The sequence below is a fragment of the Zalophus californianus genome, chromosome 14 (assembly GCF_009762305.2).
Source record: "Zalophus californianus isolate mZalCal1 chromosome 14, mZalCal1.pri.v2, whole genome shotgun sequence".
Taxonomy (NCBI): Eukaryota; Metazoa; Chordata; class Mammalia; order Carnivora; family Otariidae; genus Zalophus; species Zalophus californianus.
This window is the reverse complement of record NC_045608.1, coordinates 8,416,532-8,428,608: the sequence shown is the minus strand read 5'-3', so window position 1 is coordinate 8,428,608 and position 12,077 is coordinate 8,416,532.

The window sequence follows — 12,077 nt, the reverse complement described above, 5'->3', positions numbered from 1 at the left end:
ATTTATTTGAGAGAGCACAGATGGAGGGGAGGGACAGAGAAAGGGAAAAGAAGAAGCAGACTCCATGCTGAGCAGGGAACCTGATGCGGGGCCAATCCCAGGAACCCAAGATCATGATCAGAGCCAAAGGCAGATGCCCAACTGACTGAGCCACCCAGGTGCCCCAGCACAGAGGTTTTTAATTTTGGTGAATTATCATTTGTCTCTTTTTTCTTTGGTCATTTCTTTTGGTGTTAAATCTAAAGAACCATAGTGTATCCAAAGCATCAATCGACACCTAAGTATTGATTTCCTAAGTGTTTTCTACTTTTAGCTCTTAACATTTGGGTTTTTGATCCATTTTTAGTTCCTTTTTATATATGATGTGAGGTAGAGGTCCAGCTTTATTCTTTTGGACACAGCTATCCATCTTTTGCAGTACCATTTGTTGAAAAGACTATCCTTTCTCTTTTGAATTGGCTCCCTTGTCAAAAATCAGGTGACTGGAAATGTATGGGTTTCTTTCTAGACTCTATTGTCTGTCCTTATGTGACATTCACTTTTATGTTTGGCCAGTTTTTAGCATTTAAGAGGTCTTCACAGCTATTATGTGAGTTGTTCCAATACTTACGGGACCATATATTTCCTGGTATGTTAAAGTTATAAATTAGGTAATTCAGAAAGTGCCTTGAGTCCTTTAGATACAAAGATACTGCACTCCCATCTCTATTAAACCTATATATGTTTGGCTTTTATTTTAAGAGGCAGTTGTTTTTTTTTTTTTTTTTTTTTTTTTTTTTTTTTTTTATTCGAGAGAGAGTGAGAGAGAGCACGAGAGGGAAGAGGGTCAGAGGGAGAAGCAGACCCCCCGCGGAGCAGGGAGCCCGATGCGGGACTCGATCCCGGGACTCCAGGATCATGACCTGAGCCGAAGGCAGGCGCTTAACCAACTGAGCCACCCAGGCGCCCCGAGGCAGTTGTTTTTGTATCTACTTTGGGATTATATTTTGCCCCAAGCACAGAAAACCCAATTTGCAGTGCATTGGGGGTCTTATTTTTCTTTTGTTTCTGGAAGTAGTCCCTGAATGGGGCAGCCATTTAAAGATGTCATTGGAGACGCAGGCTCCTCCAATTTCCTTGCTCTACCCTTCGTTACATGCCACATGTCTAGGATCTCTAGATGCTCCTGCACCTCTGGGCTGGGCAGGAAGAAGTGGGGAGAGCATGAGGACCGAAGGGCATACCAGCTGAGCGCCACCTTAAATATCCTTCCCAGAAATCCTGTCCAGCAACTTGTGCTATGTCTCCTTTGCGTTTAGCTACAAGGAGTCTGGAAAGAAGAAACATTTTATTTATTTTTTTAAAGATTTTATTTATTTGACAGAGAGAGACAGCGAGAGAGGGAACACAAGCAGGGGGAGTGGGAGAGGGAGAAGCAGGCTTCCCGTGGAGCAGGGAGCCTGACACGGGGCTCGATCCCAGGACCCTGGGATCATGACCTGAGCCGAAGGCAGACGCTTAACGACTGAGCCACCCAGGCGCCCCAAGAAGAAAAATTTTAAAGCATGTTGCTACCCTGATTATTTGTGTTGTGCTAAGGACAAAGGGAAGGATATATAGATGTAGAACTAAGTTTCAGATTTTATTAAAACTGGAGCTTGATGGTGTTACTTGATGGACTAGAGTTGACCCTTAAACAACATGGGTTTGAACTGCTTGGGTCCATTTACATGCAGATTTTTTACAAGTACAATATGGTAAATGTTATTTTCCCTTCCTTATGATTTTCTTTAAAACATTTTCTTTTCTCTAGCTTACTTTATTATAAGAATATAGTATAAAATACATACACAAAATACATCTTAATTGATGGTTTATGGTATCGGTAAGGCTTCCAGTCCACAGTAGGCTATTAGTAGTTAAGTTTTCTGGGAGTCAAAAGTCATACACAGATTTTTGACTGGGGTGGGGGAGGTCAGTGTCCCTAACCCCCATGTTGTTCAAGGATCAACTGTATTTCCATTTTGGTTTTATGGGTTATTATATAATTGTAATGTATGAGTTAAATGTACTTGAGCCATCTTGTTCACTGAAGATCTGAGTTATGGACTAAGTACCAATTTCACATACCCAGGAGTTGTGGGTATATAAAAACATACTCCACAGATGCATGAAAGCACAGTCTTAAAGCCAAAAGAGTGTTTTTATTGGTTTGTATTTTTGTTTTATAATTAAAATTGTTATCTAAAATTAGATTCCAGGGGCACCTGCATGGCTCAGTGGTTAAGCATCTGCCTTCAGGAATCAGGTCATGATTCCAAGGTCCTGGGATTGAGCACCGTGTTGGGCTCTCCTGCTCAGCAGGGGAGTCTACTTCTCCCTCTCCCTCTGTCCCTGCGCATGTTCTCTCTTGCTCACTCTCTCTCTCTCAAATAAATAAATAAAATATTAAATAAATAAAATCAATCAGATTCTGGGCATTAGGGTTTGAACTTCTGTTACAAACTCAGACACATGTCAGAAAGAAAGAAAGAAAACCACAGTGATTCATATCAAGATTATAACAGATGAGTTTTTGTTTGTTTTGGGTTTTTTTTTTAATTGTGGAACCTTTCTGATAGCAACCACTCACTATGGTGCCTGTTCCATTAGTGTCGGCAGGGGAATCGCAGACAATTAGAGCTAAAACCTGGCTTCTAAAAACTTTCCGTTGGTACAATATTATAGTAGGAGGTTGTTTTTTTTTTTTTAAATGCACCTGAGAGAACAGTCTCCAAAGAATCCAGAATAAATTATACATGAAGGGTAGCATAGTGAGTTTTAAAATACAGCTTTGATCAAAAGGTAATGCCATCATTAAAAGATTGTTACAAGGTATGCATGGCTCTTTAGGGAAGGCAATTTTGTAATAATTATATTTTTTCTTTTTAAAATTGTATCAGAGTTTTAAATGTTCATTCTTTGTGATCCAGCAACTCAACTTCAAGCATTGTTGAATGCTGAAACATACACACACACACGCGCGCACACACACACACACACACACATACACACGGAGTCATCTTTTCATAGAGAATTGGATAAATTGTGGTACCTCCATAAAATGAAATACGCAGCCATTAAAAATGATAAAAGATTCTATCTTCTGTCATGGGAAGATATCTTAGTATACTTCACTGAGTCAAAAAAAAAGGACAGTATTATAGTGTGATTCCATCTTTATTGATTTAATTGTATGTACTCCAGGAAAAACTATGGGAGCACATGCACCAAACTGTTAACAGTGATTATCTTGGGGAAGAAGCAAAAAGGCTTGTCCCTTCCAAGTCATACATACTATAATTCAGTCACATGTGCGTTACCTTAAATGACTACTTTAAAAAAATTGATAAAAAATGAAATATTAGAAAAAATTAATAGCCAAAAACAGGCTAAGGACGACAGTCACTTTGTTTTTTCTTAAGCATCCTGTTTACATTTATCATTTTAATATGCCACTAATTATTATCAGATCTGTAGAAAGATTACATGAAAATACTTGAACAAGATTTATGAAAATTATTTTATTTCGCATTTTTCTTTTCTCCAAAATTATCAGTCCTGAAGACCTTAATGAGTTCAGAGCTATGTCCAGAAAGGGATGTGATACCATTATACCAAAAGCCATTTGGTTTGTTTCTCCCTTCATTTTGTTTATAGAAATTTGGAATAGCATTCCATTAAGAGAGTATAATTTTAGGGCTACATCTGTTCTGTGTTGATTTTGAGATAAATCATCAGTCATGATTTTCCTCTTTGCTTTTTACACTGCTGCTCCAACTTACAGGTAATCTGGCAGTGTGCTAAACACTTTACATTTTAAAATCCTGTTTAACCCTTGCAAGAACTATTGTGGCAGATACAAGTACTCTCCCCTCTTCCAGGAGAAGAAGCTGAAGTGTACAGAAATTAAATGACTTGACCAAACACACACCTGGAAGTTGGCAAAATCAGCAATTAAACCTGAGTCTTTTTGAACCCAGGGCTGTCCCTCTTGGCCATTACAAGGTGGTTGTTCTGCTACTCTGCAACTTTTAAGTAATGCATTCTGGCAACAAGACTGGGGAATCGCTGTATTCTTCTGTGCCAGCTACTGGAAGTACATATGAGAAATGTAAATATGAACTCTGCTCTCCAAGACCTTAACCATCTGATGAGAAATGTGTATAACAAGATAGAACCAAGAAACACAGAGACTGGCGTGACTGCTTAGGGTTACAGAAGCTCAGAGAAAGGACAGGTTGTTATTGCTAAGGTCAGTTGGAGATTTCATGTAGATGGCATTTAACTGACCTCAGAACAAGGGAGCCAAATTGGGCAGGCTTGATGAGAAAAGGGTATCCCGAGCTACATGGCACGACCGAGCCTGCCATGAAGGAAACCTTAGGGCGAAGAATACAGTAGAGAAGCAGCTGTCTTAGCAGGAGGTATGTTTCACTTTTTGAGAGCCAAAGTCGAGCTTAGACCTTTAAACTTTATTCTATTAGCAAGACAACAGGACAGATTCTCCATGCCAGGGCACCATTTTGCTTTTATCTACTACCATGAGAAACATTTGCCTGAGCAACCATCACTTTTCCTGCACTTGTTTCTTTTCCAAACCATTCCACAGTTTCTGCACTTGCCTCTCAGGTGCATTTATTTATTTATTTATTTATTTTTGAGGGAGAAGTTTGATTTATTTTTCAACTCTCAGCCCCTCTCAAGTGCTTTTTTTAAAAAAGATTTATTTATTTGTTTGTTTAATTTGAGAGAGAGAGCACGCGTGCAGGGGGTGGGGGGAGGACAAAGGGAGAAGGAGAGAGGGTCCCCAGCCGATGCTGCAATGAGTGCAGAGCCCCAAGCCCGGAGTAGGGCTCAGTCTCACAACCCCAAGATCACAACCAGAGCGGAAAGCCAGAGAGTTGGACGCTTAACTGACTGCACCACCCAGGTGCTCCTCAGTGCTTTTTTAAAAATAGTTTTATTGACATATAATTTAAATTTTATATAATTCACCCACGTGAAACATACAATTCAATGGTTTTTAGCATATTACATTAATTTTTTTTAAGATTTTATGTATTTATTTGACAGAGAGAGACACAGCGAGAGAGGGAACACAAGCAGGGGGAGTGGGAGAGGGAGAAGCAGGCTTCCCGCGGAGCAGGGAGCCCGACATGGGGCTCGATCCCAGGACCCTGGGATCACGACCTGAGCCGAAGGCAGATGCTTAACGACTGAGCCACCCAGGCGCCCCATATTACATTAATTTATATATATATAACATAAAATCTTCCATTTTAGCCATTTTAAGAGTAATTTGGTGGCATTAATTACACTAATAATGTGCATCCATCGTGGCTATTTCCAAAACTCTGTACCCGTTAAACACTAACTCCCCGTTCCCCTTCCTCTCAACCCCTGGTAACCTCTTACCTACTTTCTGTCTCTGAATTTGCTTATTCTAGATATTTCATATAAGGGGAATCATACAATTTTTGTCCTTTTGTGATTGGGTTCTTTTACTTAGTGTGATGATTCAGAGGTTCATCTATATTGTAACATGTATCAGAACTCAATTTCTTTTTATGGCTTTTTATGTATCCAATCCACTGTGTGGATGGACCACATTTTGTTTATCCACTCATCTGTTGGTGGGTTGTCTCTACCTTTTCGCCATTTTTTTTAAAGATTGTATTTATTTATTTGACACAGAAAGAGAGAGAGAGAGGGAACACAAGCAGGGGGAGTGGGAGAGGGAGAAGCAGGCTTCCTGCCGAGCAGGGAGCCTGATGCGGGGCTTGATCCCAGGACCCTGGGATCATGACCTGAGCTGAAGGCAGACGCTTAACGACTGAGCCACCCAGGCGCCCCTTTTTGTCATTTTGAATAATGCTGTAATGAACAGTGTGTAGGTATCTGTTCAAGTTCCTGTTTCTTAGGGTGCTTTTAAAAAAATCACTCATTTGCTGCCATTTCATCACATGTCCCCTTAAGATCTCTCTAAGCCATTAACTGGCTGTCTTATATTGCTATTGAAGCTTTTTTACATGGTCATGGGCCATGCCTATCATCACTGTGCTTCCATGCCTACAGAGGTGAGGTGCATACAGTAGGCACTCAAATATGTATTGAAAGAATGAAGCTTTCTGAGGGCCAAGACTGACTGCTTCTCACATAATAAATACCATATATATTCACTGAATTATTACATTTAAATTTTTAAGCAGAGAGGTGAGAAGATAAAATCAGGATTTTTATAAGATTGAGTTAATTACATTATACTAGATGGATTGGAGGGTAGGAAGATGGGAGAGAGAGATACCAGGGAATAAGAAGCCTTATTAATGGTCCCGATGTAAGGTTTTAGTTGGTGTTACTGGGAATGCAAGAATAAGGGGAGATTTGAAGGACATTCTTTTTATTTTTTTAGATTTTATTTATTTATTTGAGAGAGAGAATGAGAGAGAGCACATGAGAGAGGGGAGGGTCAGAGGGAGAAGCGGACTCCCTGCCAAGCAGGGAACCTGATGCGGGACTCGATCCCGGGACTCCAGGATCATGACCTGAGCCGAAGGCAGTCGCTTAACCAACTGAGCCACCCAGGCACCCTTGAAGGACATTCTAAAAGAGGATTCTACTACATTGGATTTAGCAGCTAAAGGTTAGGTTGAGGTTTTGAATCTAGTTGACTTGAAAAATAGCAGTGCCTTTCATGAAAATAGGTTGAGTGACAATATAATGTGTCATCCAAACTCTTGTGTGTAAAAGAGCCTGCTAGGGTTAATTCTTTTGGGACAGGGGACATAAACTGGGATTGTCCTGAGGATTTGGGCTTGAAGTCCTTTGGAAGGGAAGTGGGAGATGAGTTTAATTCCAAGCACACTGAGTTTGAGAGGGCAGCTGATGGCTTGGGTGAAATCCAAGTTTCAAGCAAGTACAAATATATGTGAAAGATCAGGAATAGAAATAAAGACTTCTAGTGGAATTGGGAAATTCCAGAATCTGATCTCTGAGGCAAATCAGCAGTTATGAATCAGGAAGATGGAAGGAATCAGCAGAGAATCAGTCTAAGGTTAGTCAGAATGAAAGGTTGATCAATAAAGCATGGGAGTCAGAGAGAGGAATTTCTTGGAGGAGGTTGTTACTAGTATTAAAATTGACAGAAAATTTATTTTATGGCAGTTGAACACGACTAGGGCAAGCTGTCTTGATTTTGCATTTGTGTTTGAATGAGTTAGTTGTTCTAGCCTTACTTATCTGACCATTTCATAAATAAAATGGACACCTTAGAACCCCAGAATATTCCCTTGCTAGCCACTTTTACTGAAAAGGGGGAAAATCATTTGAAAGATGGCCCTATGTATTCCCTCCAAATTCTTTGACCTGAAGTTACTTTTCCACTTGAAAGGAAGGCTGTCACTGCCAGGAGACACTTAAGGGATGTTAAGTAATGTTTCCCTCAGAGCAATTTGCAAGTGTTGTGTTTTTCCCCTTGTACAAAGGACAGATCTAAGAAAAATGTGTAATGCAGCTGGGAAAGATTTTCATTCTTAGGAGGCTGCTGAACATTTTAGAAATGAACTTAAGTGAAGCAGAACATTTACATTTATAAATTGTCCCTCTAATGTATCTGTTTCAACACTCCACAGTATCTATGGTATCCACATCATTCAGCATCTAAACGGCTTACTTAAAAGTTCAGGGCCAGCTGTGTAACTGTTCACATCAACTAGCATCCCAGAGCCTCAGTTTCCTCACCAATAAAATGGAGATTAAAAGTGGGATGACTTCTAAAGTCCCCTTCAGTTCCAAAATTATCATTTTAGAAGATGATTCCAAAAGAAGGAGGGGGCCTGGTCCCCTTGGGTATATCTCTTGAGTGTCCTAAGTGAGTTTAACATTATACACATTCTTTAAATAATATTAAAATCAGTATGATCTAACTCTTTTAAAAAAAGATTTATTTAGGGGCACCTGGGTGGCTCAGTTGGTTAAGCGACTGCCTTCAGCTCAGGTCAGGATCTCGGGGTCCTGGGATTGAGCCCTGCATGGGGTCCCTGCTCGGTGGGAGGCCTGCTTCTCCCTCTCCCGCTCCCCCTGCTTGTGTTCCCTCTCTCGCTGTCTCTCTCTCTGTCAAATAAATAAATAAAATCTTTAAAAAAAATAAATAAAATAAAAAGATTTATTTAGTTAGTTGAGAGAGAGAGCATGCACATAAGTGGGGGGGAGCAAAGAGGGAGAGGGAGAGAGGATCCCAAGCAGACTCCTCACTGAGTGTGGAGCTTGATGTGGGCCGATCCCACAACCCCAAGATCATCAAGCCGAAGCCAAGAGTTGGACGCTCAATCAACTGCACCACCCAGGTGCCCCAGTATGATCTGACTTTTATTAGGTTAATGGAACTTGACCATGAATCTATCTTACTTTGGGTTGATTTTTATTTTTTTTTTTAAAGATTTTATTTATTTATTTACTTGAGAGAGAGAGAATGAGAGACAGAGAGCACGAGAGGGAAGAGGGTCAGAGGGAGAAGCAGACTCCCCGCTGAGCAGGGAGCCCAACGTGGGACTCAATCCTGGGACTCCGGGATCATGACCTGAGCCGAAGGCAGTCGCCTAACCAACTGAGCCACCCAGGCGCCCACTTTGGGTTGATTTTTAAAAGGATTGTAGAGGGCGCCTGGGTGGCTCAGTTGGTTAAGCGACTGCCTTCGGCTCAGGTCATGATCCCGGAGTCCTGGGATCGAGTCCCACATCAGGCTTCCTGCTCAGCAGGGAGTCTGCTTCTCCCTCTGACCCTCTTCCCTCTCGTGCTTTCTGTCTCTCATTCTCTCTCTCTCTCAAATAAATAAATAAAATCTTTAAAAAAAATAAATAAAAATAAAAGGATTGTAGATGCGCCTGGGTGGCTCAGTCGTTAAGCGTCTGCCTTCTGATCGGGTCGTGATCCCAGGGGTCCTGGGATTGAGCCCAGCATCTGGCTGCCACTTCAGCGAGGAGCCTGCTTCTCCCTCTCCCTCTGCTGCTCCCCCTGCTTGTGCTCGCTGGTTCTCTGTCAAATAAATAAACTCTTAAAAAAAAAAAAAAGGATTGTAAAAAAATTTCCAAAGAAGATTCTCTTTTACCTCTTTCTTTTTCTCTATAAATATTTTGCTTTGTTCACTCTTTCTATGAGTTTGTCAACTGCACAGGTGTGTTTTAGCACTCTTTACAGAAATTATCAACTTTTCTCCTGCTGTTTAGCCAGTGATACGTTCTGCTTCATTCCTATCAATATATTAACAAGTTAGTTCTCCTTTCTTAAAATCCTCTCTTTATTCTACTTTTCGCATCCGCTACCACGTATTTGCTCCTTCCCTTTACAACAACGGTTTCCTCAACCTCGACTTTGACATTTTGGACTTGATACTTAAATTTCTGCTCCACTTTATTGTGGGGGTCTGTCCTGTGCATTTCAGGATGTTTAGCAACATTCCTGGTTTCTACCCCCAGATGCCAGTTGCACCCCCCCAAAAAAGGTCTGCAGACATTACCAAATTGTACCCTAGAGGCAAAATCCTCCCCACTTGAGAACCATTGCTCTGCAGCAAAGGAAAGCTCTATCTGTACTCTCACCTTTTTCTCCTCCCATCCCTTCTTGACCACTCCCCTACTGAAAATGCTCTCAAGGACATCAGTGACCTCCATGCTGTTAACCCGATGGCCATTTCTCAACATCTTACTTAACCTCTCACTAGCCCTTGATGTATACACACAACTGATTATTCCCACCTTCTTGGAACCATATTCTTTGTTTGGATTCCAGAACACCACTGTCTTACTTTCCTTTCCACCTCATCGGCTGTTCTTTCTCAGTCTCTTTTGCTGGTTTTTCCTCTTCTCTCTCACCACTTAATGGCAGGATGCCCCAGGGTTAACCGTGTGCTGAAGCAAGTTATGTTTGGTTTTGTTTTTAAAGATTTTATTTATTTGACAGAGTGAGAGCACAAGCAGGGGGAGTGGCAGGCAGATGGAGAAGCAGGCTTCCTGCGGAGCAGGGAGCCTGATGTGGTACTTGATCAAAGGACCCTAGTATCATGACTGAGCCGAAGGCAGACGCTTAATCGACTGAGCCACCCAGGCGCCCCTAGATGTGGTTTTAATTACGAAATATATCAAAGGTAGAAAACAGTATAACAGCAACTGTGTGCTAGCCATTATTCTAAGTGTGTTAGGTACAGTGGTGTATCTAGCATGTCTGACACCCACAACAGGTCAATTTTTACATCCTCTCCACTTCTTTCTTCTTTTTTGGGTAAACTTTATTTTTTAGAGCAGTTTTAGTTTCAGAGCAAAATTGAGTGTGATATACAGAGAGTTCTCATATACCTTCTATCCTCCACATGCACAGCCTCCCACACTATCAACATCCCACACCAGCATGGGACGTTGTTACAACTGATGTACCTACACTGACACATCACTATCACCCAAAGTCCATAGCATACTGTTAGATTTCTCTGACTGTTGTACATTCTGAGTTTTGACAAATGTTTAATGACATATCTGCCATTACAGTATCATATAGAAGTTTCACCGCCTTAAAAAATCCCCTGTGCTCCACCTATTCCTCCCAACCTCCCAAACCCTGGCAACCAATGATCTTTTCCCCAGTCTCATCTTTTCCAGAATGTCATGTAGTTGGAATCATAGTATGTAGTCTTTTCAGATTGGCTTCTTCCACATAATAGTATGAACTTATATTTCCTCCATGTCTTTTCATGGTTGTGCTCCAGCAATTGACAAATCTGATTATATGCTTATGGAACACAAATATGCAAAGATGATCAGTTTTGACAGCCATTGACAAATTTGCAGAAACTGTATCATTCATTCCTTTACCAATCCAATATGTAGGATAAAAGTTCTTAAGATACATTTTTGTAATTTAAAAAGTATTAATCTCTTACCCTTTGTACTGTAATACTGGTTTTATTTTTAATTAAAAAATTTACTGGCATCTTTATTGTTTTTTTCAATGGACCACAACCTAGCATCATATTTAGATGAAGTTTAAAGTTTAATAAGATAATATTTTCACAGTTTATTTTCTGGCCATTACTAGTCAGTTCATTTCAGGATTATTACTGAAAGTACTTTTTTCTGAATGGAGATGGGGTGGTCAAGAGAATGAGAAGACAAATCACAGACTGGGAGAAAATATTTATAAAACATGTATCTGATAAAGGACTGTTATCCAAGATATACAAAGAACCCTTAAAACTCAAAGATAAGAAAACGAACAACCCAGGGGCGCCTGGCTGACTTAGAAGACCATGCGACTGGATCTCGGGGTTGTGAGTTTGAGCCCCACGTAAGGTGTAAAGATTACTTAAATAAAACTTTTTTAAAATAGAAAAAAAAAGAACAGCCCAAATTAAAATATTGGCTAAAGATTTGAATAGATATCTCACCAAAGAAGATCTACAGATAGCAAATACGATGCTCAACATCATATGTCATTAGGGAATTGCAAATTAAAATAAGTTACCACTACACAGATATTAGGATGGCTAAAACTCAACCCAGCCTTTATTCACTCTGAGCTGGTGAGTCATTTTAAAGGGTAAAAATACGCCCTTTTGCCCTCAAGGATGCTATCCAAAGGGTGAAGCTTGATTTCTGCAGGAACACACAATACCTGAGAGAAGGGGGCGTGGTGCCTTCAGCCTAGTGCGCAAGCCCGACTGTAAAAGCAGTTAGGACTGCCCCTAGCGCCTGATTAAAATATTTAACCCCAGCTGTTGGAGATTCCCCCAACTCTACTATATTAACTTATTTATGGTAAGTGACCATACGTTTTTATTAATTTTTGAGATAGAAATTTCTCTCCGAGTCATCTTATTTCAATTGAGCATGTATTCATACTGAAGTGCCTTTTGTCCCCAGCCCCATTGTAAGCCCTCAATAAAGTTTGCAGCATAGAGTGACATAACTTTTGCTAAAACAAAACAAAAGAAAACAAAACCAAATCATCCCACTTCATAGAGTGCCTGGGGGAAAGAACGGAGTTTTTTTTTTTCCCTCAGGCACTTC